This window comes from Haliaeetus albicilla, chromosome 7, assembly GCF_947461875.1.
Source record: "Haliaeetus albicilla chromosome 7, bHalAlb1.1, whole genome shotgun sequence".
Lineage (NCBI taxonomy): Eukaryota > Metazoa > Chordata > Aves > Accipitriformes > Accipitridae > Haliaeetus > Haliaeetus albicilla.
In genome coordinates this window covers 39,551,997-39,575,653 of record NC_091489.1, presented here as the reverse complement: position 1 = coordinate 39,575,653, position 23,657 = coordinate 39,551,997, and the positions used below count along the sequence as shown (strand labels likewise).

The 23,657-nt window shown below is 46.0% G+C and overlaps 1 protein-coding gene across 3 annotated transcripts in view; it reads left to right on the top strand.

The window, feature by feature from the left end:
• Positions 1-23,657, top strand: part of SIK3 (SIK family kinase 3) — a 92,196-nt gene that overhangs the window by 6,250 nt on the left and 62,289 nt on the right. Inside the window, exon 1 of one of the 3 annotated variants that reach the window (XM_069787901.1) lies at positions 23,336-23,354. The exons of the other annotated variants lie outside the window; for them this stretch is intronic. The gene's annotated coding sequence lies outside the window, so the exon portion shown is untranslated. Of the gene's footprint in view, positions 1-23,335; positions 23,355-23,657 lie in introns of those variants that run through there. 3 annotated transcript variants of the gene reach the window in all.

Genomic DNA, 23,657 nt, shown 5'->3' with positions numbered 1-23,657 from the left:
ATGATTGCATAATGACGGTATGTTTTTCTCCCATGAAAGCAAAGCTTTAGGACATTCCTCCAGTGTTGTCAGCCATGTAGAGGTTACAGTTTGTAGTGGAAGTTCTCCCTGGCTGAAGAGATTCTTGTGTCAATAGTGACTTCCCCTCGTGAGTGTGATGGGCACTGTCGTCTGTTGGTCCCGCTGTTGTCTTTTGGTCCCACTATCGTCCCCACGGCACAAGCAAGATGCTGCCTTCAGCTGAACATACATGAGAAAGGGTTAAACTGACTCAAGTGTCTCCCTTTGGAGCTTGCACGGGTTTAAGTAGAGCAATTTGGAAATTCGCTAGTTAAGCCATTGTACTCGCTTATTACAGACAGGGCCTTTCTGCTGATCCCAGTCCAGGGGTTTAATATGCTGCATTAACACTTAAATGAAGAAACCGCTGAAGGCTGATTCATTATTAGTCATTATGTGTCTTTTTCTAGTAACTCTGACCCCAAGCTTCTATAGTTGAGGCTAAACCTCGCCCTCTCTGTTAAATGGCCATCAAAGGGGTTCCATAAAAAGGGAATTATGCGGCTTCAGCCAAGTTTCAAAGTAGTCGAATCATACTAACCCACACAAACAAACTCCCACACCCAGTGGAACCGACACGTTGTGCTCAAAAATAGCACGGCGTTTGCCTGCGTCTGTGGGGGGAGCCGAGCTGAGCTTTGCTCATCAGCAGCAAGAGGATGGGCAGGAGGTCCTGGGGCAGCCCGAGCAATTGCCACCGAGGTGGGTCTCACTGGGAGCCCATGGCTTTCCCATGAGGTTCAGTGGCATACCTTGCCGGACATTACCTTGAAGCATTTCATTCTTGCAGAGTGCGTGTCCCGATTACACTGAAATGTTGTTGCTTCTGGTTATCCCGGCGGCCTCTGCATCCAGTGTTGGGGACAATGACCAGCCTGGGCAGCTGCCGTTTGGGTATGGAGTTCTCATAACATTGAAGAACTGTGGAAAAGATGTGGTCCTTGCATAGGACAGGTGCATGGAGAGTGACTCCAGCCTCCCTCCGTGTGAGGTGTGGAACTTCACTGTGGGCAAGTGGGCTTAAGCCTGTAGTTTGTGGCTGTGGTAGCTTTGATTATTGATATAACTTGGCTACCATATGTGGGTGGTGGGACTGCAGACACTCTTCCTGAAAGTGTTTTGGTCATTAAAGGTTCAAAAAGAAATCAGAGGTATAAATACAAATGTTGGTTTCATGTCTCATAGCTGAGCTGCTTAAAGGTATTCACACTCGGTGTCATGCGGAGTGGCTGTTGCGTGGGCAAGTTTGTGAAGGCTGTCATAGGGGAACGCTTCGTTGGGAGAACCTCTGCACAGGAATCGGGGAGTTGGAGGTCCCAAGAATCCATATGAAGGAGCTGGCGGGCAGGCGCCATGGGAGAATAAAGTGGGGAGGCGGATGTCCCTACAAAATGCTCTTCTGGCATGATGGAAGGTGCAGCTGAAGTGGGATGTGTTTCACCTGGCTGTGGATATGAAAACCTGGGGTCAGCCGGTGGGAGAAGGAGGCTTGTCAGGAGGGTGATTTGGCACACCCTAAAACAGGTCAGCTGAGCTGCGGAGCGAAACTGCCCATTTCTTTCCAGTGACTGGTGTGGGAGCCTGGTGTGCCTGACTTCCCAAAGCAAGGCAGCTGAATCCTGCCTCGGCTATCTAAATAGGGCATGCTCACAGAAGCAATCTGTGTGCATTGAGTTGTTGTCTTGATTTGCAGATGGACAAAGTGACTGGCCTAAATTTTGGTATTGTGTAATGCAGAAGATGACTGTTATTGACAGTCCAATTTAGTGTTTTCACCTTAGTGCACTATCTCCTTGGCGTCTGCTACTTTCATGTACGGTTTGGCAATTGGAAGCTCCGCCTTCAACTTCTTAAAGTATCTGATGCAGTTACAGTACATTAATTATCGAGTTTTGAAGATTGTTTAGAAGAAAAGGAGTCTCTGTAGGGTATCAGCATGCGACTGCGGGCCCGGAGCTGGAGGCTAGAGTGGTTTGACAGAGAGCCAGGCACAGGACGACTGTCAGAGCTCCATTAGGAGAACGCACGCCTTGGTGCTACTGGGAATAAAAGAGAATGTGGGGCTGCAGCAGCAGATTAAAGTATTTCAATTAAAGTCTGGATTTGGAGGCTGTGTACGTCTGCTGCCTTTCAGCAAACAGATGGATGTTTCGTGTCTCCTTCCAACAACTTTTAAAATACTGTTAGTCCTATTGGAGGTAGTTTTGAATGAGACTGACCCAGTGAAGTGCTTTCAAGGCCGAGAAGGTGCACGTGGATTTCTGCGACGGAAGGGGAGACAAACCTTTTTTAAGGTTTTTCCTTAGCTGAACAGGTCTCTTCCAGCTTGCGCTCGCTCCGTGGCTGATGTGGACTTCCAGCTCTATCGCTTCCTGGGTAGCCTCTTCGCGTGCATAGACCGTATGTGCGGAAATAAGCGTGTAACATGTATAGAGGCGTAATAGCGATGGGCGTGCGAAAGAACCGTGGCCATCGCTCTGCGGGCACAGGGGGGCTTTTTAAGGCTCAGGGATCTACTGTTGTTTAGTCTGAAGTGTTTCTGAATTTTTTTGCCTGCATTCAGGCTCATCAGGTAGTTCCAGGTGTGTTTCTGGCCCCTCTCGGGGGATGGTGTCTTTGGAGCCCTAAGGCTTCTTGCTGACAGGCAAAGGCAGCTGCGTTGAAGCTGATGAGGCTTCACCTAAAAACTAAGTGTAGCATCTCACAACATCCAAGTCATCTTAGTGGAAGGAATAAGCTGACAAGCTATATGTAATTATGAGTGAAGTCTGATCAGATAACACGCTGAATTGTGGCTGTGAGCTGAATTTGAAGCCAGTTACCGTCTGTGGGATGGAAGGATATGGTCTGTTGAGGTATTGTGCTGCTGTTGAAGGCTCGCAGGATTGTGGAGTGGTGTGGGTGCGCAGGTTACCCTTGCTAGGGTGGTGTGTGTGCGTCCAAGGGGAGGTAGGCTTAGCTGTTTAGATCTTCCGGGACACAGGCGGTGTTATAATGAAAGTAGAGAAATTAGGTGGAAAAATGCCTCTCATCATCTGTGCGTCTAAACTCTCACAAAGACGCTTGGCCGTGCTTTCCTTTAGCTAGCAATGCTTTCGCTGTGTGTTTGTTCACCTCTCCTCTTCGCTGTCTCTTCAGGAAAGCTTTCATGCATACCTTTGCCATGAGTCCTGGGATTGCTACTGCCTTGTAGGTAGAACAGTCTGGGCAGTTGCCAGCTAAACTACCAAGCTACATTACCAGCCAGGCTCGGCTGTCTAAATCTTGAAATCTCCGCTCTGAGTTTGTGCACTACCTGATGTCCAACCTGGTCCATATTTACCTTTGCGCTGAAATAATCACTGCCATAGAAAGGTGTTTGCCTTTTGGTCAGTTACTGTGACAGTGTGACTGTGTATCTGCACTTCCCAGATTTTAGTTCAAGCTCAGTAGTACTGGCAGCAACTGAAGATGAAAAGTATTTGTCATTGTACTTAGTCTTTCCTCTCTAGATGTGCTTGTAGGAAATCCTTGGGCTATAATCTTGCAAGTGGCTCTGTCAAGGTTATCAGCTAGAGTGGAGTGCCACTGACAGATAGGGCTCCTGGCAGTATGCACGGCATCTCCCAGCTGAGGCTGCTCCTGACTGCAGCTAAAGTGAATTCTGCCTGCTTATGCTGGCCCTGCCGCTCACCGGAGCCCTGCGGGCTGCTGCAGGGAATTGTTCGGGCCTCTCCACTGCCTCGGAACATGGAAAGGTAATGTGCCGCTTGATTTACGGTAGGTTTTCTCGTTACCAGGTGGCCAGAAGACAATAGGGTTCTTTGTGGGAAGCTTCTGTTGTATCTGGTATCTTCTGCATCCCCAAGGCTGGTAACAGCTGTAGCTGGTTTCAGCAGTTTTCGAGGTCATAGGGCTTCCCCCCTGTTCCCCTCAGTGAGACTGATTATTATATAGGTTAGCTTGTACTACTATTTTTTTTTTGCACGTGCAAACGTACCATTAAACAAATAGGATCGTTACCCAGTAGCCATTAAGGAATATGTTCTTAGCTGTACAAAGCCCATCTATGTTCTTGCATCTCAAGCATTTTGATGCAGTGAGAATGGTTGTCAGTTCTACAGCCACTGTTTGTTTTCAAGTGCAATCTCATTGGAAACCAATAAAAATAATTCTGTTTCATTCTGTCTGCAAGCGTTTTGGCTTCCGCGGAGATAGTTTTTCATCTGAGCTGCTTTGAGAAGTGTAAGATAAAAAAAACCAAGGATTTTTCCTTTCTGCTGGTTGGTTCAGCTGTTTTATATTGGAAACAAAATACAGAGTTGGTGGAGGAGAAGGGAATCACGGTAGCTACATCCACAAGTTTGCTGCAGTGTGGGTGGTGTGTGCCCGCTGCCCTGGCAGAGTTGCCGGGGATGTGCGTTTCCCACAGCAGCTGAGGTGCATGGGGAAACCTATGCTTAGTCAGAACAAAATACTAATATTTTTTCAGCCAAGTTGAGACTCCCATTACACAGTAAAAAGACAAGTGAAGACTGACTATAGGTATTTTCCCACTCAGTAGGTGCTTCTGCACTTTCTGAGTCATTTGCTAGACAATGTGGGCCTTAATCGCTACTTTCCGTTGTTTGTGTGTATGTACTGTTGGTCCCAGTTTGGTACCACAGACAGAACTGGATCGTCGTTTTCACTTACCATGGAGACAGTCGGGTATGAAGTTAGTTCCTTCATGTGAGCTCAAAGGAAAATATGGTGGTTCAGGAATTGCAGTATGGGATTTGAGACTGTACCACCTCCTTTTAGGACAAGGGTGGGATGCAGCCCCTAATTATGAGGGTCATTCAATTGTCTAGTTCCTTTTGATAAATTTTCAGAGACCTGGAAAACCCATGTGTTGTCCTGTACTGGTGAGTCTCCTAGAGAAACACACCCCTTAGTCCATCTTCTTTGGTGGTAGTGGTCACTCTTGCATGCTCTGCTCCGCATCCGATGACAGCAAGACAAGCAGTTCTGAAAAAATGTTTCGGGAGATGTGCTGGTATTGCTCATGGAACAACCTCAGGTTTGTACCAAGTATTGTCTTTGGGAAAACTTCAGCTGAGAATCTTAGAGCTGCTTGAGAACATAGGGAAACTAATCATCCTTTGTATGCAAATACTGTTTGTTTTTTTTTTTCTCGGGACACGAGGTTGGTGGGTGACTCTTGCAAGAGACTGTAGAAACATAAGGGATTTACTGGCTGTGCTTCAATGTCTCCAGGAGGATAGGGAAGCAGCTGTTAGTATTTCTTTCTAAAACATGTTGCGGGAAGTGGCAGGCCTAAAATTCATGTTAGGTTTGAGGATGTCAACATGCTTTGCTCTGTGAGCAGAATTGCATATTCTGCGTTGCAGATCAAGGTTTAGAAAAATCCCGCATTGTTTCAGCGATCTGAGCCCTTGCATCTTGCCAGTTGGTGCAGGAGTGGAAGCTGATGTGAGAGCATGTGTGACAGCAGGAACTCGGTGCTCCAAGGTTGGCCGTCAGGTTGTCCTAAGACTGGGATTATCCGTTGTTGCAATCAAAATTGGGACACACATGCATATTTCTCTTCTAGAGCAGCACTTTTGGATGATGATCAAATTTCTTGAATTGTTGTAGGGCTTGATGACGCAAGATAAACTTGTAGGATGCAAGATAAACTCTGCAAAAGTATATAAAATCTTGCATGTCCTGAGAAAACATGAATGGAGTACCTAAGCCATCCTGATATGGATGAGGCAGGAGAGATTTTAGTTAATAGAGGTATAACTAAAGTTGCCTTGAAAAACTGTTGGCAGAGTGACCAGGCAAGGACAGCACGTAGCTGAATCCATTCTTCATTTGTGTGGCTGGTGGTGGTAGGGTTCCTTGTCGCCGTACTGATGAGCAGTGAGGTGCAAAGCATCAGTAGTTTGTAGTGCAGCAGGAAATTAGTGGGAAAACTAAATGTGTCAGAGCTTTCACCATGGCAACAAAGCCCAGCTCGCAGCACAGGGAGACAAAAGCAGGTCAGGTCTGTGCGGCACAAGGTGGGAGCCTTCTCGAGGCTGTATGCCTGTGTGTCTCCAAAACCTGCCCCTTAATTCCTGGGCAAGAAAAGCTGCCTTTGCTGTAAAGGGCTGGTAAGCTGATGATGAACAGGATTTGGCGTCGGGGATTGGAAGTGAGTTCTGCTGATCTCATTCTTGCTTCAGCAAAGTGTCTGACTTGCTTTTTACAGGCTGCAGAGGATGGGAATGTTTTATAAACTCCAAACAGTCATTCAGATTGTTTACCTTTCCTTGATAATTGTTTGTAAATAACAGAGAGTGGTTGTAAGACTACTTTGTACGGCAGCGCCCAATTTAGTTGCTTAATTCTTGGGCTCTTTCTCTTGGATTTGTAAACAGTCCACGGGTTGCACTAGCACCCCGTTGTGTTCTGATGGCATGCCATCAGTTTGTTCATCTGTCTTCTCATTCCCTGCGTTGCAGCATTTTGAGCTCTTCAGTGAGGGCAGCAAGAAGAGGGTTGAGCGGCTCTGACGTCATCAGTGACACATGGAAGAGCTGTCTGTGCTTCTGTCCTCCCTGACAGTGTCTCTTGACACAACTTCTCCCCACATGGTTTGGCCATCCCTAGCCAGGCTCCAGGTTGCGGTGGAATAAATGGCAGCGGGCTCCAAACGATGCTGCTGTGGTGCTGCTGCTCAGAAGTTATTTTCCGCATAATTGAGCGGGATATTAAAAGGTTTATGGTTTACAGTTACAGGCGTTGCTCTGGCCGGAGGAGCATCGAAATTGATACGGCAGTTACTGCCGGGCTCGTCACGGGTTGTGACTCTCACATGCTTCGTGAGACAAAAGTGGAAGTCGCTGGAGGAGTGCCACCAGTGAGGCGAGCGGGGCAGGCGCAGGCTTGCATCTGAGCCAGGCGCTGCTGCAGCTCTGGAGGAGCAGGGGACGAGATGCCGGGCAGGCAGTCCTGCACCCGCCTGTCGCGAGCCCTTCAGAGGGTGAACAAAGAAATTGCGGTTGGGCTGTCGGTTTTGCAGAGCACAAATGTTAAAAGGAAAAAAAGCAACTTAAGAAGTGCAATGAGAGCAAGAATGTTTTATAAAATTTGCTTATCCCTGTTGTCTTCTCTTTGAATTTGTCCTCAAGGCAAGAACTGCGGCTGAAGCAGGGTTTGTCTCTCTATAGTGCCGCATTTTGCCAGTCTGCTTTACATTTTCTACTCTTTGGCCTCATAGCATTAGAATTGACTTAACTGTCTCATTGTAGACGAAAGATGTAGTCTTTCACCGAACATCGTTTACAATCACATTTAATAAATATATATGCCTGTACTTGGCCGAAAGCTTCTCTTTCAGCGACGGCTTGGAGCCGTGTGAGGAGCGCTGCCTTGCGCCGTGCCCGGAGCAGCCTGGCTGTAATGGCGCGTCCTGCCGCGACGTGCAGCAGTGACCAGGTCTGGGCGTCTCGGCCCTCGGCAGGGAAACGCCACTTCCTGGCGGATTTGCATCCCAAGCCCTAAGTCAGCAGTTCGGGGTTTTGTGTGGTAGGGTGCCCTGGCTTGTTTGAGTGAGTCATCATTCAAATAGTCACCAGAGCAAATGTGCTTGTCCAAACAAGAGGAGCTCCGCAGAGGCACCCAAGCAGTCTCTTTTAAAGCCAGCTATGTGTCTCTCACTCAGGTAAACAGCAGAACGCTTTTTGTTTTACCACATGTAGGTCTCCAAACTCGAAAACCTGACGCATTAGTCTGGGTGATAAGACCGCCTTTCTTGCTGCTTGAAACAAAGCTTGCTTCCTGTCATCCGAATTCAGGTCCTATCAAGTTGGAGGGAAAAGTGATTTGGCCTGATCAGATGTATTTTCTTTGCTGGGTCCCAGAACAAAGGCTGCTCTGCGGAGACTCTCCCATGGTGCTGCTTCCTTCGCACAGGCAGAAGCCTCAGCTGTGCCACCTGAGTTGTTCCTGGCAAAATTCAGTGCCTGGGATGCTCCAGTTGTTAATCAGACTAGGAAGATCAACTCTCAATTAAGATTGCTCTTTATTTTTTGCTAGGCTTTGTTTTCCTTCTGATAAATGTGTTTCAAGATCTTGAACAGCAATTCCAGTTTTCTGTTTTTTACCCTTTGGTTTCAGTCTCCTTTGCACAGAAAAGGGCGCAAGTGGCTCTGCAAGAATGGCGTGTGTTTTTAGGAGGCTTGTTTGTACTGAGCTGTGTCTTCAGCTCGGTGTTTTCAGACTCTCCTGCGCTGCTAATTCATGGCTTGGGTAAGAACAGTTTATGATGTGTGACTTCAGTGAGTCACCTGATAAGAAGTCGGAGGCAGCGTCAGCCACACCAACCTGCAGACGTTCCGAGCCCGTGCTCACACCAGCGTGCAATACACCTGGACGAGGTTATCCTGAGCAAGGGCACCTCCGTCAAGCGCCTGGCAAGGGCTCCAGTCTGTGAGCAGTCTTTCTGTCGCACAGGAAACAGTGACACCTGTGCGGGAAGAGCACTCGCATCTTGGCTGTGGTCTGCCTCCTGCCATGGTCTTACCCTGTTGTCTTTTATGGGATTCCTCCCCAAAACGCCCTTCCGGGCTGCGGAGGAACTGACTGATGACCACCGCTTTTCTGGTTCTCTTGCTGTTGTTTCTCTGTTGAGTGAGTAAGCCTTAACAAGCTGCCTGTCCTCTGGTTCCACTGCTGAGTAGAAGGTGTTGTGGTGACACTGTTTTGGCTTTGGATGATGTTTTTCTCTGTCATGGGCTCCTCTGTCCTTGGGCTTCCTGCGTTTGTGTCTCTGGCTTTTGGAGCGTTCACCTTGGCAGTCGGAGGGCAGACACAGCATTAGAGCAGGTCCAGCCCAAGCACGGGGCTGCCATACCTTGTTGGGTCTGCCTAGAGCTGCTCCGAAAACTCAAGGTCAAGTGGGCTGCAGCTGTGTCACTGGCACAGTGACATGTGGGACGCCCAGGCAGCGGGGGCTACGTAGTTGCGTGGCTGACGGAAGGTCGTACAGCTCGTGAGAGGCCGTGAAGAGAATTCTGCCCTGCTTTTACGCCAAGGTGCAAATAAACTCTTGCTGGCAAGGTCCCGTTGCTCTGGCCCTGGCAGTAGAGCCTGGGTGTTGGTGACTGCCTGGCCCTCGGTGCCGTCAGGTCCAGATGTGCAAGGGCCCGTGCTGCGTTTGACTGAGAACCGTGCTGCTTGAAGGTTGGAGCAAGCGCGTCTGGATGCAGGCTGGGCCACCACAGTAAAAACTATCCCTCTGCAATGCAGCGTCCATTTCGGGTGACATTCCCCTTTGAATTTGTGGTGTGACCTCTGCAGTTTTTGATACTGAGCTCGTGTTACTGGAATCCTTCCGTGGAGTTAATTTTCCTCATTGCTGGCAAATTGTGAGCCAAAGGTGCACACAGCTTAGTGTGACAACTTCCTGTTGACAACGCTTTCAGAGTAGCTGTTGTTTATAAAGTGAGGGATTTCCAGCTTTGTTTTTCTTCTCTCTCCAGTGCAGCGTAAACTCTTGTAACTGAATTTCTGTTTTTCTGACTGCTTGATAATAGTGGTTTAATTCTGTTGCTGTTGGTTCAGACCCACAGGCTGAAGGGAAGACTGAGCTCTGTGTATTTTAAATGTTTCTAAACCTCTGTGGGCCGTAAGTCCTCTGAGGATGGATGGAATATGGGTGACAAAAGGTGAGTGAATGGGAAACACTGGGATCTCAGGCTAAACACTTACAGCTTGGCTCTGCGTGTGATACTGGCAATAGTGGGAAGGTCTTGACACAGACAGGCTCTGCTTGTATTCTAGCTGGAAGAGAAATGTAGGTGGGATATGGGAACAAGAGGAAGAAAGGAACAAAAATAAGTATATCCTTGCTGTTTGGTCTGTGCATGTTGTACTGCAGACTGTATGGCACAAACAGCGTGAGCAATGCCATACTGCTGTCCTGTGTGCTTGGGCTCATGTTTCGGTTTCTTAACTCAGATGCTGCGAGAGCATTGCAAAAAGCTTTTTGGGGAATGAAGGACTTTGGGATCCATTTAGCTCCTATCAAGCTGATGTGTACAAAGTACCTTTTCATAACACTGCCAAGCCAGTTCTGTCTGGGTCAGTGATGGTGAGGGCCTCTCTTCACACGGTTGGGCTTCATTCCAAAGTATTCCAGTCTCATGCACACATATGAGACTGATTTAAAAAAGTAAATCCCTGAGCCTCTTCTGGTGATACTACTGTCATTACTCTGCTAGTCGTTTTTAGGAGTTACAGTTTAAGTAGTTCCCTAATTCTGTCCGCTCCTGTGATGTGTCTGAAAACGCCCCTAGAATTAATGCCAAATGCAGTGGTTGGAAGTCAGGTTGACTGACGCCTTTGGCAACCAGCTCAAGATCGGCAGGAGTAGATACAAGATGCTCGGTTGCTGTTCAAGCTGATAGTGCCAGAGAAATACTTAGCACATAGGTGACACTTCTAATCTTTAAAGCACTTGATAAACATTGGCTAATCCCACAGTGCAGTTCTTGGTTGGCAGCCTATCTGTCTTCCCTGGACAGAACAAACGGCTGAAGGACTGTGTGAAGCTGCAGCACAAAGGCTGTGATAGAGCTTGAATTTCAATTGGATTTTTTTTTTTAAATATAATTCAAGTGACTGGATCCACTCCTTCTGTAACCTGAAACACGTGAACTGCATGCACTTCACTCATAACTGGAGTGGGGATTCCTGTCCTCATTCACAGGACACTGGACTGACCTGCGCAGCAGGGCGAGGGAGGATCAGGATAGCTATTTTTAATTCTGTGGGCACCCTTGCCCTCCACTCCTTGTTAGCTCTTCCTCTGCCTTTCCCGAGGGCCACCGACTTGGCTCTGGGGCCTTTGCCAGCTGCAAGGGTAACGTTTGTTTCCCTGCTGCTTCTGTACAGCACGTATTTCCCCTTCAGCATACCCTGGGTTGTGACTGGGCAGAGGCGGACAAGGTGGTGTGTGTGTACCAGCTGTGCACAAGAGTCACGAATAGGTGGAGTGGGAGTCCTGAAAAGCAAACTAGCTATGGCAAGCAAAAGCCACTGTTCTCCCAAGAGTGTAGAAGGTTTCCCCATCCGTGTGCCAGGGCCATTTGTGTTTCCTCTTGACTTACGATTTTTAGTGGACTGCAGAGGGTTCAGTGGGATGATCCCCCGTATTCTCTGGCTTGGCCCAGCCTGCAGGAAGAGATGTGCTTCGGTCCCTGTCAGCCCAGGCTTCTGATTAATGCAGCACAAGCAAGATGGGAGGAGGAGCTTGTTAATAGAGACCATGGCAATAAAGGTGTGGGAACAGTGGAAGTGACCTAGGAATTGCAAGGTCAGCCTGACTTTTCCAGTTTTCCTTTCTGGAGTTTCTGAGATGTGTGAAGATGAAGAAAAACAAACTGCTGAGGACAGCTCAGCCCCAGAAAACACGATCAGAAAGACAGTAGCTATACATGCAAATCTTCAGCTGTGTGGTCACTACTGGCTGATGGAACAGAAGAAATTTGGAGCAGTGCAGGAGGTCACAGGTTCTCACGACGTTAGTGTGAGTACAAACGACCAACAAGATAACTCCAGACATCAGCAGTTTCTTTTCTAGGAGGCAGTTAGCTGCCAGCTTTTGAGTAACTCCTTAGAAGAAGGTGCCTAATGTGAGAGTGAACTGGTTTGTTGGTGTGGAGACAAGTCAGCCTTTTATCCACTGACTCCATGATGGATGCTTTCTAGGACCTTTGGAGTCAGACTGCCCCATGTGTCCATTCCTTCTCAGCCTTGGAAGGTTTCTGGTTGTCCAGGGCTGCATGTGTGACCACAAGACACGTTGAGAGTCTCGGCCTGAGATTTTGAGTTAGTAAGAATTACAGCCAAAGTTTCTGTAAGCCCTTACTCTGCAGCTGTGATCTGTGTGCGTATACATTCATCTAGGTTGGAATTTTGTCTTTCGGCAAGCTGCCTTGTGCACCTGTGATGCACTTGAGATCCACATTTGATAAAAAGCAAATTAGAAGTCAGAAGTCTAATTAGAAGTCATTGGGGAAACATTCTGAAAGCACTAACATAGATTTGGAAAACTTGTCCTTCATTTCACATGTCTGTGGAACAGGCTTTCTCCAGTGAATCGTTATTGTATGCCGTACAAAGGATGGGTCAGTACCTGAGATCCCAGGAAACTTGTTTGTACACAGGTAGCAGCTATGAGCTGGGCTCAGCCATGGCAGTGTGCTCTGCTGTAGCTCTGGGAGGATTGGAGAGGATTGCTGGTTTGGGGGCAGTTTGGATCTCTGCAGTGGGTTTTGGTTGTCTGTATCTCTTCAAATTGCCAACCGACAAGGTCCAGTAATTGTGTAGAAGTGTTGCATTACTACTTCAAGGTGAAATTAATTCAAAAAATATCAATTTCCTTTTTGATCACCTTTCTTTCCTTCCCTGCATTTGGTAGTAAGAAATGGTAGTAAAAACACTAAAACCTGAATTTATTCCAAACCTCCCAAACTTGGATATTTGGGGGCTTAAAGCTAACCTATCCTTACAGCACTGCTTCATTTTCATCTTCCTTTGCAAGAGTCAAGATTTCTTGTGTGGTGTCAAACTCGCTTCTGTTTCAAAGGACTTGAATGATGAGGGTTACGTTTTGCAGAGACCTGGTGTCAAGAATGTGTGTTGCAAGTGGAAACAATTTTGAGTGTGTAGCTTCTAAGTATACTTGGAGTGAGATGAGTTCAGTCTAACAGTTTGACTTCTGTCTAAAGTTTATGATTTTTTTTCATATGGATAGAATGTGTAGGTAAGGAGAGCTCTAGGGCAGCGTTGTCAAAGCTGGTTGGTGTTCAGGTCTCGGAACTGATGTTAACTTCTGTAAATGAAATTTCATAAGCTCTTAGTTGAAACTGATGATTTCCAATAGCAGGCAACCTTGCTTGTATCTGTACCACTCTCTCTGTATGCATGCTCCATCCCTATGGCCTGTACTGTTTTGATGAAGGTGTTAATGGGTGACTTGCTGGTGATACCTGTAAGGTAGCAATGCTACATCGGATACTAGGCTGTGCAGTGGCCGCGAGGGAGGCAATTCAACAGGATGGCTGGGAAGATGCTTATTGCAGTGATGAATACTGTGTAAAGGCAGTGCCTCATAGTGGTAGGTGTCCAAGCTGATGAGCCTTGTGCTCGATTTTTCCAGAGAGCCTCAGATTATCCGAAGAACCTATTGTTGTGTGGGAAATGATGTGCCTGTATAGCTGCTGTGTCTGAGGAGCCCAGCTGTCATGGCTGGCCAGGAAAAAAGATTCAGTTAGTGAGATGGCTCTGTTTTGCCCTAATGCTTTGGATGGCAGTGTTTCCCTGACAGTGGGAGTAGGGGGGTGGAACGAAGCCTGCATGGAGATGGTCTGTGTGTCTGCTGGTTTTCTGCTGATCCCACCTGAATATGAGGGCATGTTGAGTTGCTGTTGATCTGCCACTTCTCTTTGTGGCTAGGTAATGACTTATTTTCAGTTAGGTTTCTTTGGTCTCTATTGTATAAAATTTTCTGTAGGTAGTGGAGCCATAGGCTTGAAAACATTGAGAGGGAAAACGACTTACTGTTTAATAAGCTCCTAAATCCCCAAACTTTTTGTTGTATTCATCTTGCCAATTTTGTGTTATCTTAATTTCCTCCCTTTTAAGCTAGACTGAAGGAAATGTGCTGAAAAAATATCTCATCCTGATAGAATGAACAAATCTGGTGGCCAGCTTGGCAGATAATTTCATTAAAGTCGTAGCCATGGGGTATTTTGCTTAGCGGTAGCTTTGAGTGCTGACAACACGCTGCACAGTTAACTCTAAGATTGGTGGCTTTCTCCAAAGTGAATGGAGACCTGAGTTCCAAATTTTGTCAGCCGCTGAAATGGTCTCCTGTAGCTTGTAAAGCTGCAGTGTCATTACCTCTGTTTGGGTTATCGTCGGTGAGATGCTCTAAAAACCCAGGTTACTACTGCCTGGGCTGAAGCTGTGGAAGCAGCACCTCTGGATTCATTGCGCTTGGATTGAAAAAGTAACTGGTGAAACCTTCTGCCTTGCTTTTGATGCTGGGGGAAACAGCAAAGCAGCTGTGTAGGGTCTCCAAGTGTAGGAGTGTTGTTAACTGCAAGGGTGGAAAAAGTGAAGGGTATCTTTGACTTCCAGATTTTTAGAGAGCAAAGTTAGTACTTCAGAAATTATTTGGAACTCTGAGGATTAGATGCTTGCCTTAAAAGTAGAGAAATAGCTGACTTTTTGCCAAATAATTGAGCTGCAGGATGTGTGGAGGAAGTAGGCGTTTGATGGCAGAAACTTGCGTGATACCTGTGTACTTGTTGGACCCAGATCTCTGGTTCATGTTGAGATGCTTGTATTGGAGAGAGATTAAATGGTGGTGCTAGGCAGATGGAGTTTCATCTTGCTCCAAATATTTTGGCTTAAATCTTAAAACTTCATACATAAGACTACTTCTTAATGTACCTATCTTTTCTCGTTTGTTTATTTAAAAGCTGGCTTTTAAGGGTTTCCTCTCCTTTCTCAAGTCTCCTTAAGCAAAATGCTGTTGTGTGGCTTTGATTTGCTATGAGGAGAAAAACTGAATTACTTCTGCTCTTAAACAGCTTGGCCCTTTTCTTCAGCGTCCCGCTCTCATGGGAAGAGCAAATCTATACACAGGGCAGATGAGTGTGCTTTCGGAGTGTCTTCTAACTCGGAGCTTGCATGTGGTTCATTAGCTGCACCTGAGGTCATCCGTCACGGGTGAACGCTGATACCCCGTAGGTGAGTGAAAGGGAGATGGGAAATTGCCTTTGCTGCGATACCAGAGATGAGCCATCTCCTTGAGCCTTGGGGCAACCATGACTCCGGCTTCTGAGAGTGCCCTAATCACTAAGCTACAGGCTAATAAGGGAGGGGATTCTCTACCTCTCATGTTGAAACTGGGGTACTGTGTAGGAAGGAACGTAAGATTTGTATCATCAAAGACTGAAAGCAAGAGGGAACATGATTTTGTAGCCTAGTGATGAGGGAACTCCCCTGGGAGGGGATGGGCATCAGCTTCCATCTGTGCTCCAGGGACTGTTTATGTATTTTATGTTGAGAATTGCTGGATAAAGCACATCTAGAGCTGCAGTCTCACTAAGAAACCAGCGAGTTTCTGAGGAATAATTGGAGGGTGTGCTGGGGTGGCTAACTAACTGTATTTCACTGCCATTGCGGCTTGCTGCACTTGACTTGTGCCTTCAAACTATCATTTTTAGGACAGGGACCTTGGTTATTTATAGCTGACTGCAAGCTGCTGAGTTACTATAGCTTAGTGAATTAATACATCTCCACTGCAAGTATTAACCAACCACAGGAGTACTACCGGTCTTCTGCAAGGAAAGTACAACATGTTTGTTTGACCTCCTTCAGACAACCGACAGTGTAAAGATAACGTAGTGTGTTAGACAACTTTTACCAGAAGATGATGTAGTTACCAGGAGCTATGAGCTGAGGAAGGACCGGTTTTGTTTAGATTTCATGATTAAGAACTTTCCTTTCACTTCTAACTTCCTACTTGGGTATCTAAATTGCTGAATGAGAGAGAGAGAGTAATATGAAAAACTAGTGAGGTAGGAAGCATCGTTTCCAGTAAAGCTTAAACCACAAGGAGTTTATCAGAATCTGGAAGTGGGGGAGGATGGGGGGCAGATCCTGCTATGTATTTATTAGTAAAGAAACTGAAAAGGGGAGGCACAGCTCAGAAGGCGGACATCTTTTAATTTTTTTGGGCATCTGTTTGTAAAAGGTGGTAAAAGGTAAGCCAGCTGATCCTCAATGAGGTGTACAGAACTAACTGCTTGCTTGCTATCAGGAGTAGAAGCTACAAGGGCGTTGTTGCATAAAACAAGCCTAGTCCTGTAACATTTTGTTTAGATAAAAGATATAAAGAACATTCAGCAGTAACCTGCAGTTATTTAAAAGTGCTCAGTAACTTACTGAACCTTTTCTGTTCGGCTGCCTGGTCAGCCAGTTCGGTTGGTAAGGTATGCTAAGGCAAAGAACGATGCATTACCCTGATAGCAGCAGGATATATCACAGTAAAGGAACATATCTATGGGTTTATGGGAAATGAGTTTGTTTCTGAAATGTTGTTTTGCTGGCTGGCTTCGAGACGCATGCTCTTTGTGGAAGCGAGGGTGCAGCAGACTTTCTTGTGTAGAACCATCAGTCCCTGGTGCTGGCTGCTTGCCAGGCTGGTTGGTCCTTGCTTTTCACAGCAAGACCTCTTCTGATGGAGACTCTGATCTTTGGCAGATACTCTATAATTGGGCGTGAGCTGGCAATGCCAGCTTTAGCTAGACCACCAGCAGACTGTTGGACTGGGGAGTTGTTTTGATTAGATGCATCATCTTCGTCTGTGGAGGGATGAATGTTTTACTAGCAAACACCAGTCACCCATCGAGAAGACTATCAGCTCATGTGAAAGAGGAAGGGTCTGAGCTTTATATAACCAGAGACTTCTCAGAAACAAATTTTGCGATGGAGCTAGAGGCTAATGACAGCAATATGTCTGCTGGCATTCAGTAATGAATCAGAATATCTCTGCATCTATCCATATGCTCTCCTCATTGCATTGCTTTTCAACAGACCTGAATGCAATTAAGAAGGGGTTTTAGGAGGGCGTGTGTCACAGGAGAGATTCCAGCTTACCTCCTGTCGGGGTGAACTCGCTGCCTGTCTTCCAGACTTCCTGCAGAATGGTGACGCAGAGAGCTTGGCCTACGTAAGGAAGTGACCTGCTTGTGTGCTGTTACCTTTCAGATCATAAAATGCCATGGCTTCGTAAAATCAAGTTGGAACGCGTAATTCAAAAACTCGTTATGTAACCCCCAGTAAAGAATGGGCCATATGTAGGATTGCTGTAGTGCTTGATCTTTGTAAATTAATTTCCTTAAACAGCCACTACAAAAACCCTGAGCTGTAACTGTATATCTGCACTTTTCAAGTGTAGCTTTAGAAGCTTAGGAAAGCATGCATGTAATGCAGAATTCATGCTATTTTCAACCAAGACTTGCATTGTTTTCTTTTCTTCTCTTTAGGTAAATAGCTACAGCACTGCAGTAGACCCTCTGTCAGCTCTTAGAGACAGGGAATTTCTTCTAATGCTTGTAAAAGTGTGCGAGTACCACCATTAGATGCGTGTCTTTGGATACAGTAAGAGTGGGGTAGCGCTGAAAACCTGCCTCAGATATCATGAACTTCAAGATTAAGTGACTAGGAGGTGGCCCTACTGCACAAAGACTTTTTACGTTCGGGGTGGTTTAGGTCTTGCTTTATGCTTTTTATGACTCTTAACCGGTTGTTCTGTACCGCAGCTGATAAGTTATTGATGCTGTTCATCCTCCTTTCTCTACACCTCTGCAGTGATGTACAGCTGAAGCAGGGATGAGTAATGCTTTTTACAGAAGTGTTACTCTAACCTTTTATGCTGGATGCGTAGATTGAACATTTTAATCTCTAGATTTTCCATTGCATTGGGATGACTGTACATTCCTATCAAATGATTCATTTGATTAACATAACTTTTCTACAAACCAAAATATCTCTTCAGACCCTCAGAGCAAGAGGGATCTTAAGCACAAGCCCAGATGCATTGTTGAACACTCTGTTTGTGTTTTCCGCAGCTGAGTGCTGTGTACAAACAGACTGCAGTGTAAGGCTGTCCTTTTTCTCCCCCTACCAAGTGCACTTAGTTCCCTCACATTCCATTTCAGTGACGTTGGAAAGCTTTTTTTCTTTCTTTTTCCCCAGAGGGACTGAGCAGAACTGTTTACCCTCAGCTAGCCAGCTTCCCCTCGGACAGATGAAAGCAAGACTTCTCGAGTACAATGAGATGAACATGAGAGGGGGAAGGAGAAGGGCGTGTGACCAGAGAGACTCAGAGTGGAAGCTGTGATGTTGGTCCTCACCTTTTTTTTTTGCTTTGGCAGCTCTCTGTTTGGGTTGCCATGGGCTATGCTAAGCACACGGGCTGGTTTTGCATTTACCTGTGGGACTGTGCTTGAGACTGTGTGTAACCGCTTGTGCAAATTTGTGATCGAGTACATTTACTGCAGTTCGGTTTTGTCCCTTGGTAGCTGTTCTTTGGACAGTGTTGCAGCTTGCAAAATGTGCTGCCCAGAAATGAGGCATGTTCTGTACTAGCAGGCACAACTCAGTCTTACAGCTGCCCGTGTCAGAGCCCGGGTGGCAGTTAGTTGCATGATTGTGAGAGATGATTGTATTGTGGAAGGTTTGCTGGAAGACAATTCCAGGCTGTTCCTCAAGTCTTGCTAATGGTGGGGGCAGGTTTCTCGATTGTTGTGAAACTGCACTTGATGTGCACCATATCTTCTTAAAGAGTTGCTTGCCTGTCTTGCTTGTTAGCAGCTGTGCCTTCCTACTCATGGAGCACTATACTAGCTCACCGTCTGGCTTGCAGTTGTTTCTACGCGCACCCCTTGTCTCTTGCCATCGTGATCTGTGCACTGGAAAGCTGTGGTCCGTGGACTAGTTGTTCCTGAACAGTAAGCTGGAAAATGATTTCAGCTTGGCAGTGTTTAAATATTCTGTGCCCATTGGTAGTTTTGAACTTGCCCGCGGGTGGCAGGTGTATGCAGTGATGAGCATAGCTCGTATTCTGCTCTTCTGATGACATTTAATACCTTTATCTCCCCTGGCTCCAGTCACTGCCGTGGCTGCAGCAATTGAACACTCTTAGGCTACATCACTCCAGACAGCTGACCCTGAAGCTGTCTGTATTCACCTGTGTTAGGGTGTGAAACTGTATTATTTAAACTTTAACTACTCTTAGTGTGATTTTTAAAATTTTAAGCATTTCCAAGTTGTTAACCCTGCTGGAATGATAGGTCTTTCTTTTGCAACTCCTCAGGATACGCAGGCCATTTGTGTGATACGATGGTGCAGGTAATGACTTTATAGTCAGGTTTTATAGTTTGCCCTCTGAGCCTGACGGCTCTGTCTAGGTATGAGAAGAGGAATGTGATGCATAACGAGTGGAAGCTGTAGCTTGGGAGAAACACGTTTTTGTAGAGCCTTGCTGATGGGAGTGACTTACTCCCTAGTAGGCTTGTGGTTTCTTTGGAAGGTGCTCATACTGGCCCTAGCCCATTATAGTTATCTCCGATGTCACTGTTATTTATTCTCTAAGACTCTACCACATTCCATAACCAGGGAAAAGTTCTTGTTTTCCCTGGGGCAGCTGTTGCATTTAAGGAATTTTTGGTACGTGCTAGAATAGAAACTTGTTTTCATTTTGTACCTGAATCATAGAAAGGCAAGCTAATGTGACTGAAGCTCATTTCTGGAGAGACAGACAAAGTTCTCCTGCACACCAATCTCTGTGGCTGTGTCAGCTCTGCTCGACTCTTTCCTGTCTTCACTACCCCAACTCTCACAAAATTGTAACTGGCAAACAGGGAAAGCCCCTTTGATCAAGGTGTGATTCTGTGTGGCTTGGCTTTCTCCTCCCTGGTTGCAGGGGGAAGCCTGAGGCTTTCTGCCTGCTCACGGGAAATGCTGTAAGGTGCCTTTCATGCAGGACAGCGGCATGGGTGGTTTTGCTGACTGATTTGAAAGTGGTTAGCCTATGCTAATGGCTCTGGTTTACATGCTCTGAACTAGAAGCTAAGTGGATGGCTAGCTGCGTACTGCCTGGTTGCACTTCGGTTCGGTAGCAGTAGGGTTGGGTGGCTTTGCTTGGGAAAAGGTTTCATGAGTTTTTCAGGGCTGCTTCTGAGTCCCATTGGCCTTGGTGGAAACGGAACGATTTTTGCTGAGGCAAGTAGATGTCACTTTTCGTACTTTTAGCTCTTTTTAGAGTCCAAGTAACCCTTGAAGGTGACGTTTCTAAACGTTGGGCCTTTGGAAGAAAACAAAGCATGGTTGACTTGGTGATGAAGGGGAAGTTGTATTTCTGCTGAACATCACAGTTTGAAATACCCTTAAGCTTTACATGCTCTTCCATCCACGAGGCAGACACTCAGGAAAAATGCCTGCGTGGAAAGAGATTTTCCTGGAAAGACGATGGCATATGCTGTGGTTACAGGAGCAGCATCCCCTCACACCCACTTGGCCTGAGCAGAAACAAGACTCTGCATGTCTGATACAAGCGTGCACAAATGAGGCTGCTTGAGAGCAGGTCAGCTTCCTGGCCTGTGTGTTCCTGTTGCATACTCTGAAACAAGGTAAAAAGTGATATTTAGGCACGCACAGTGTTCTCAGCTTTCTTCCAGTGGCTGACATCTTCCTGCATCCTGCTGCTGGGCTGAATGGTGCTGGGGTTGAATTGAAATAAGCCCAAGGTCTATTTTAGCACTATCTTTTGATCTTAACTGGTTAGGATTTTGATGTGTGGTTTTAAATTTCCTTGGACACGTCTAGAGGATAAGAGATTAACTAGTCCGCATGGAAATAAATTTGTTGGGATTTGTGGAGGTGGGTTCTGGGGGGTGAGAGTGGAGGGAGGAATAGCATCTTGCCTTGGAGGCTTCTTCACTATCCTGGATGTTTCTCAGGGTGTTCTCTTTCTTCCCAAGAAGAGGTATTGCAGCTGAAATGCAAATGCCCTGGGTTATCTGCTTTCCAGCATTGAGGGCAGCAATGATTGTTAGTGTTACCAGTCTTGCAGTTGGTAAATAAGCTTTATTTCATCTTCATTTAAAGAGAGAAAAAATAATAATCGGCCTTGTGAGACAGTGCCTTTATTTTCTTGCTGGTGTAGTTTAAGTTAATAGAAAACTCATTTATCTCCTTCTGGTAACATATGTCCCTGGAGAGCAAGGTCATCACAAATGATACAAATGACTGAATAGGGGAGATGGGAAATGTGATCTGAAAGTCCTGCAGGCTCGCTCATCTTGCACCCTCCATGTGTCAAGGGAGACTGTATTTACGTCATTGTGCCTTACATAAGGATCTATAATGTGATAGCTCCTGAGGTTGTATGGGTCTTACGAGGCTCCTGTGTAATTGGTTCAGTATGTGCTCAGCAGAGAGCTACATAGCACTTAATGTACGGCTCTGCAGCCGCATGGAAAGATTTTCTATTATGGAACCTTTATGCAGCTCTAGATTTCTTTTATTTTTCCTTTAATATCACCATTTTCTCTGGCGTTACAGCTGTTTCAGGCATCTTGGACTTTTAATGCGTACTAGGTTAAAAATGCTAAAGAGGGGAAGAACACAGTTAACTTGTGAATTAGCTACCTAAGGCCAAGCAGTCCATATTTGGGTAAAATGTTGATATCAAATGTGAATAAGCAAGATACTGTGTTTGGATTGCTACACTTTTTCCACGCTTTCTTGTATGGCTGCCGTAAATATCTTGGCCAAGACTGGTAAATTGCTTGTTAAATCAACTTCCTACCTTTTTTGATCATGCACATCAGAAACAGTGATGCATTTTGGAAATGCCTTGACCAGTGTTCGTATCACCAAATAAGCAGAATTACAAAACCAAGAGACTTGATGCAGAAGAACGTTGCTTAGCTATAGAATATGGCCTTGTAAATAAAACCAGATCTAACTCTAATTGTGTGAAGTCAAAAGTTTCTTAAAACCAGACCTGGTATCTGCTCCCATTTTTTTGTGATTGAGTTAAAGCTTTCCAAGTTGGTTAGAGCGGTGGAAAAAGAGAATTTCAGAAATTCTTTTTGGAAGGAGATGCCTCACAATGATGCCGATTGCTGCTCAGACCAGGTAGCACTGGCAGTCCCTGCTTAATTACTTGCAGGCCTTACGGCATACGCTGTGTTTAGGTTACCTGAGCAACTGAGTGGTGCTTAGTCTTAAGTAAGCAGGATACTGTGCATGCTTTGCAGCAAATGCAGTTGTTTGGTGATCGTGTCCTAATGTTAGCCAGTGAGCAACAAGTGAGCTTGTGGCTGTTCAGCGGGCACTGCTGTTCTTGACATTTATGTAGTGGTCTTGTGATATTCCAGGTTTAGAAGGCAAGCAGCTTGTTTTACTGGACGTGTCATTCGATATCCATACAGTACGAGGTCCTCACTAAAATCCCCTCTGACTGTACAGCGCAAAGGGGATGAGTACTTCAAAGCGTTAGAGCTCAAGGGCTAGGTAGCCTGTAAAAAACCTGCCAGTATGCTGGCATTGTTTCTAGTAAGGATGGAGTGGGTTTGCTCCAGAATGGGGATCTTGTCCTCAGGTCGGGACTCCCGTATTCCTTATGATAAGAAAGAATCACTTCAGAGCTTGCATCTGTACTCTTAATTTTGTTGTTGTGCTTTATGGATGTGCAGGACTAGGAGAAAACTGCTTTCTAAGTGACATAGTGATGGATAAAGAACTTGGGTAGGACTGGCCTATGTGGGCAAAGTTTTCTCCCCTGGAAGGTAGCTGACTGAGCTGTAGCCGCGTAGGCGTGCCCAAATCTTCTATAACATTCCCAGCTCTGGGAGGTGTTTGTCCTGCAGTTTACATTGCTCACACCAAAGTTTTTGGGTGTGATGCTGAGCATTTGTCTTTTCTAGATCTCTCACTATGTGTGCAAAATAAAAGATAATTGCTCCTTGCTGTTGGAGTACTATTACCCAATCCCATTACTGTCCCAGAATCCATGTAGCTGACCTCCAGTCTCAATCGATAGCATCATACACGCAGAAGAGAATTTGTATGCCTAAAAGCCCCTCCGGTGCACTCAGCATCAACAGTTGCTGCACTTCTAAAATGGATCAACGCGAGCTAATCTCTAATCTGCTTTCTGCATTGGTTCTTTATTAGGCAAAGTCCGGTCCAAAACGTAGGAGTAGCTGTGCTGCCTTAGACCGAGGCTTTGCTTCCCTTGGTGTGCTGTGCTTTTTGAAATTCCCCGAAAGACAGACTTTATGTACCTGACGTCATCTGCCTTCCTGGCTGTGGCCGGGCCTTTGGTACCTCTGTTACACTGCAGCACTAGAAATCACCACGGAAAGGTTAGACATCTTTCCTGGGAGCTGGCATATATGAGGGGTACAGAGACTCTGCTGCTTCACAGATGAAATATGAAACCTGTTTATTTGCTTTCTCTTGCCCTCAGAATAATGCCCACGTGGGCACGATGCATAAAATGTGACACTGAATTCCTGAAACTGCTCTTTTTGCAGGTTGGTGAGGGAGAGATGTTCTTTTTCTCTTGGATTCCAGGGTGACATGGGCTGTGCAAGTGCGTTGGGAGAGGGACAAACAGGGCGTCCTCCGTGCGGTGGTCTTTGCTTGCACAAGGCAGCTGGACAGACCAAGACCTTTATTTGAACAAGGTAGGGGTGATGGTGATCTGTTCCTGTTCCATATATAGTACCTTTCTGTGCTGCCATTTTCAGTTAAGAGTTCTTTAAAAAAAAAAAAAAAAAAAAAGCCTTGTGAGGAAAATCAGATCCTGACTTGGCAGCCTGTCTGTCTAATCTTTGGTAAATGCAGATGTGCATCTTGGAACAATTTACTCCTGGTTGTGTTTAGGGCTACCAGAGAGACTGTTTATTCCCACATATGGAGCATGGTTTCAGAAGGTAATTTAAACAAATGGAGTGCCACTTCCAATTTTTCAGGCTTCTAGTTTAGGA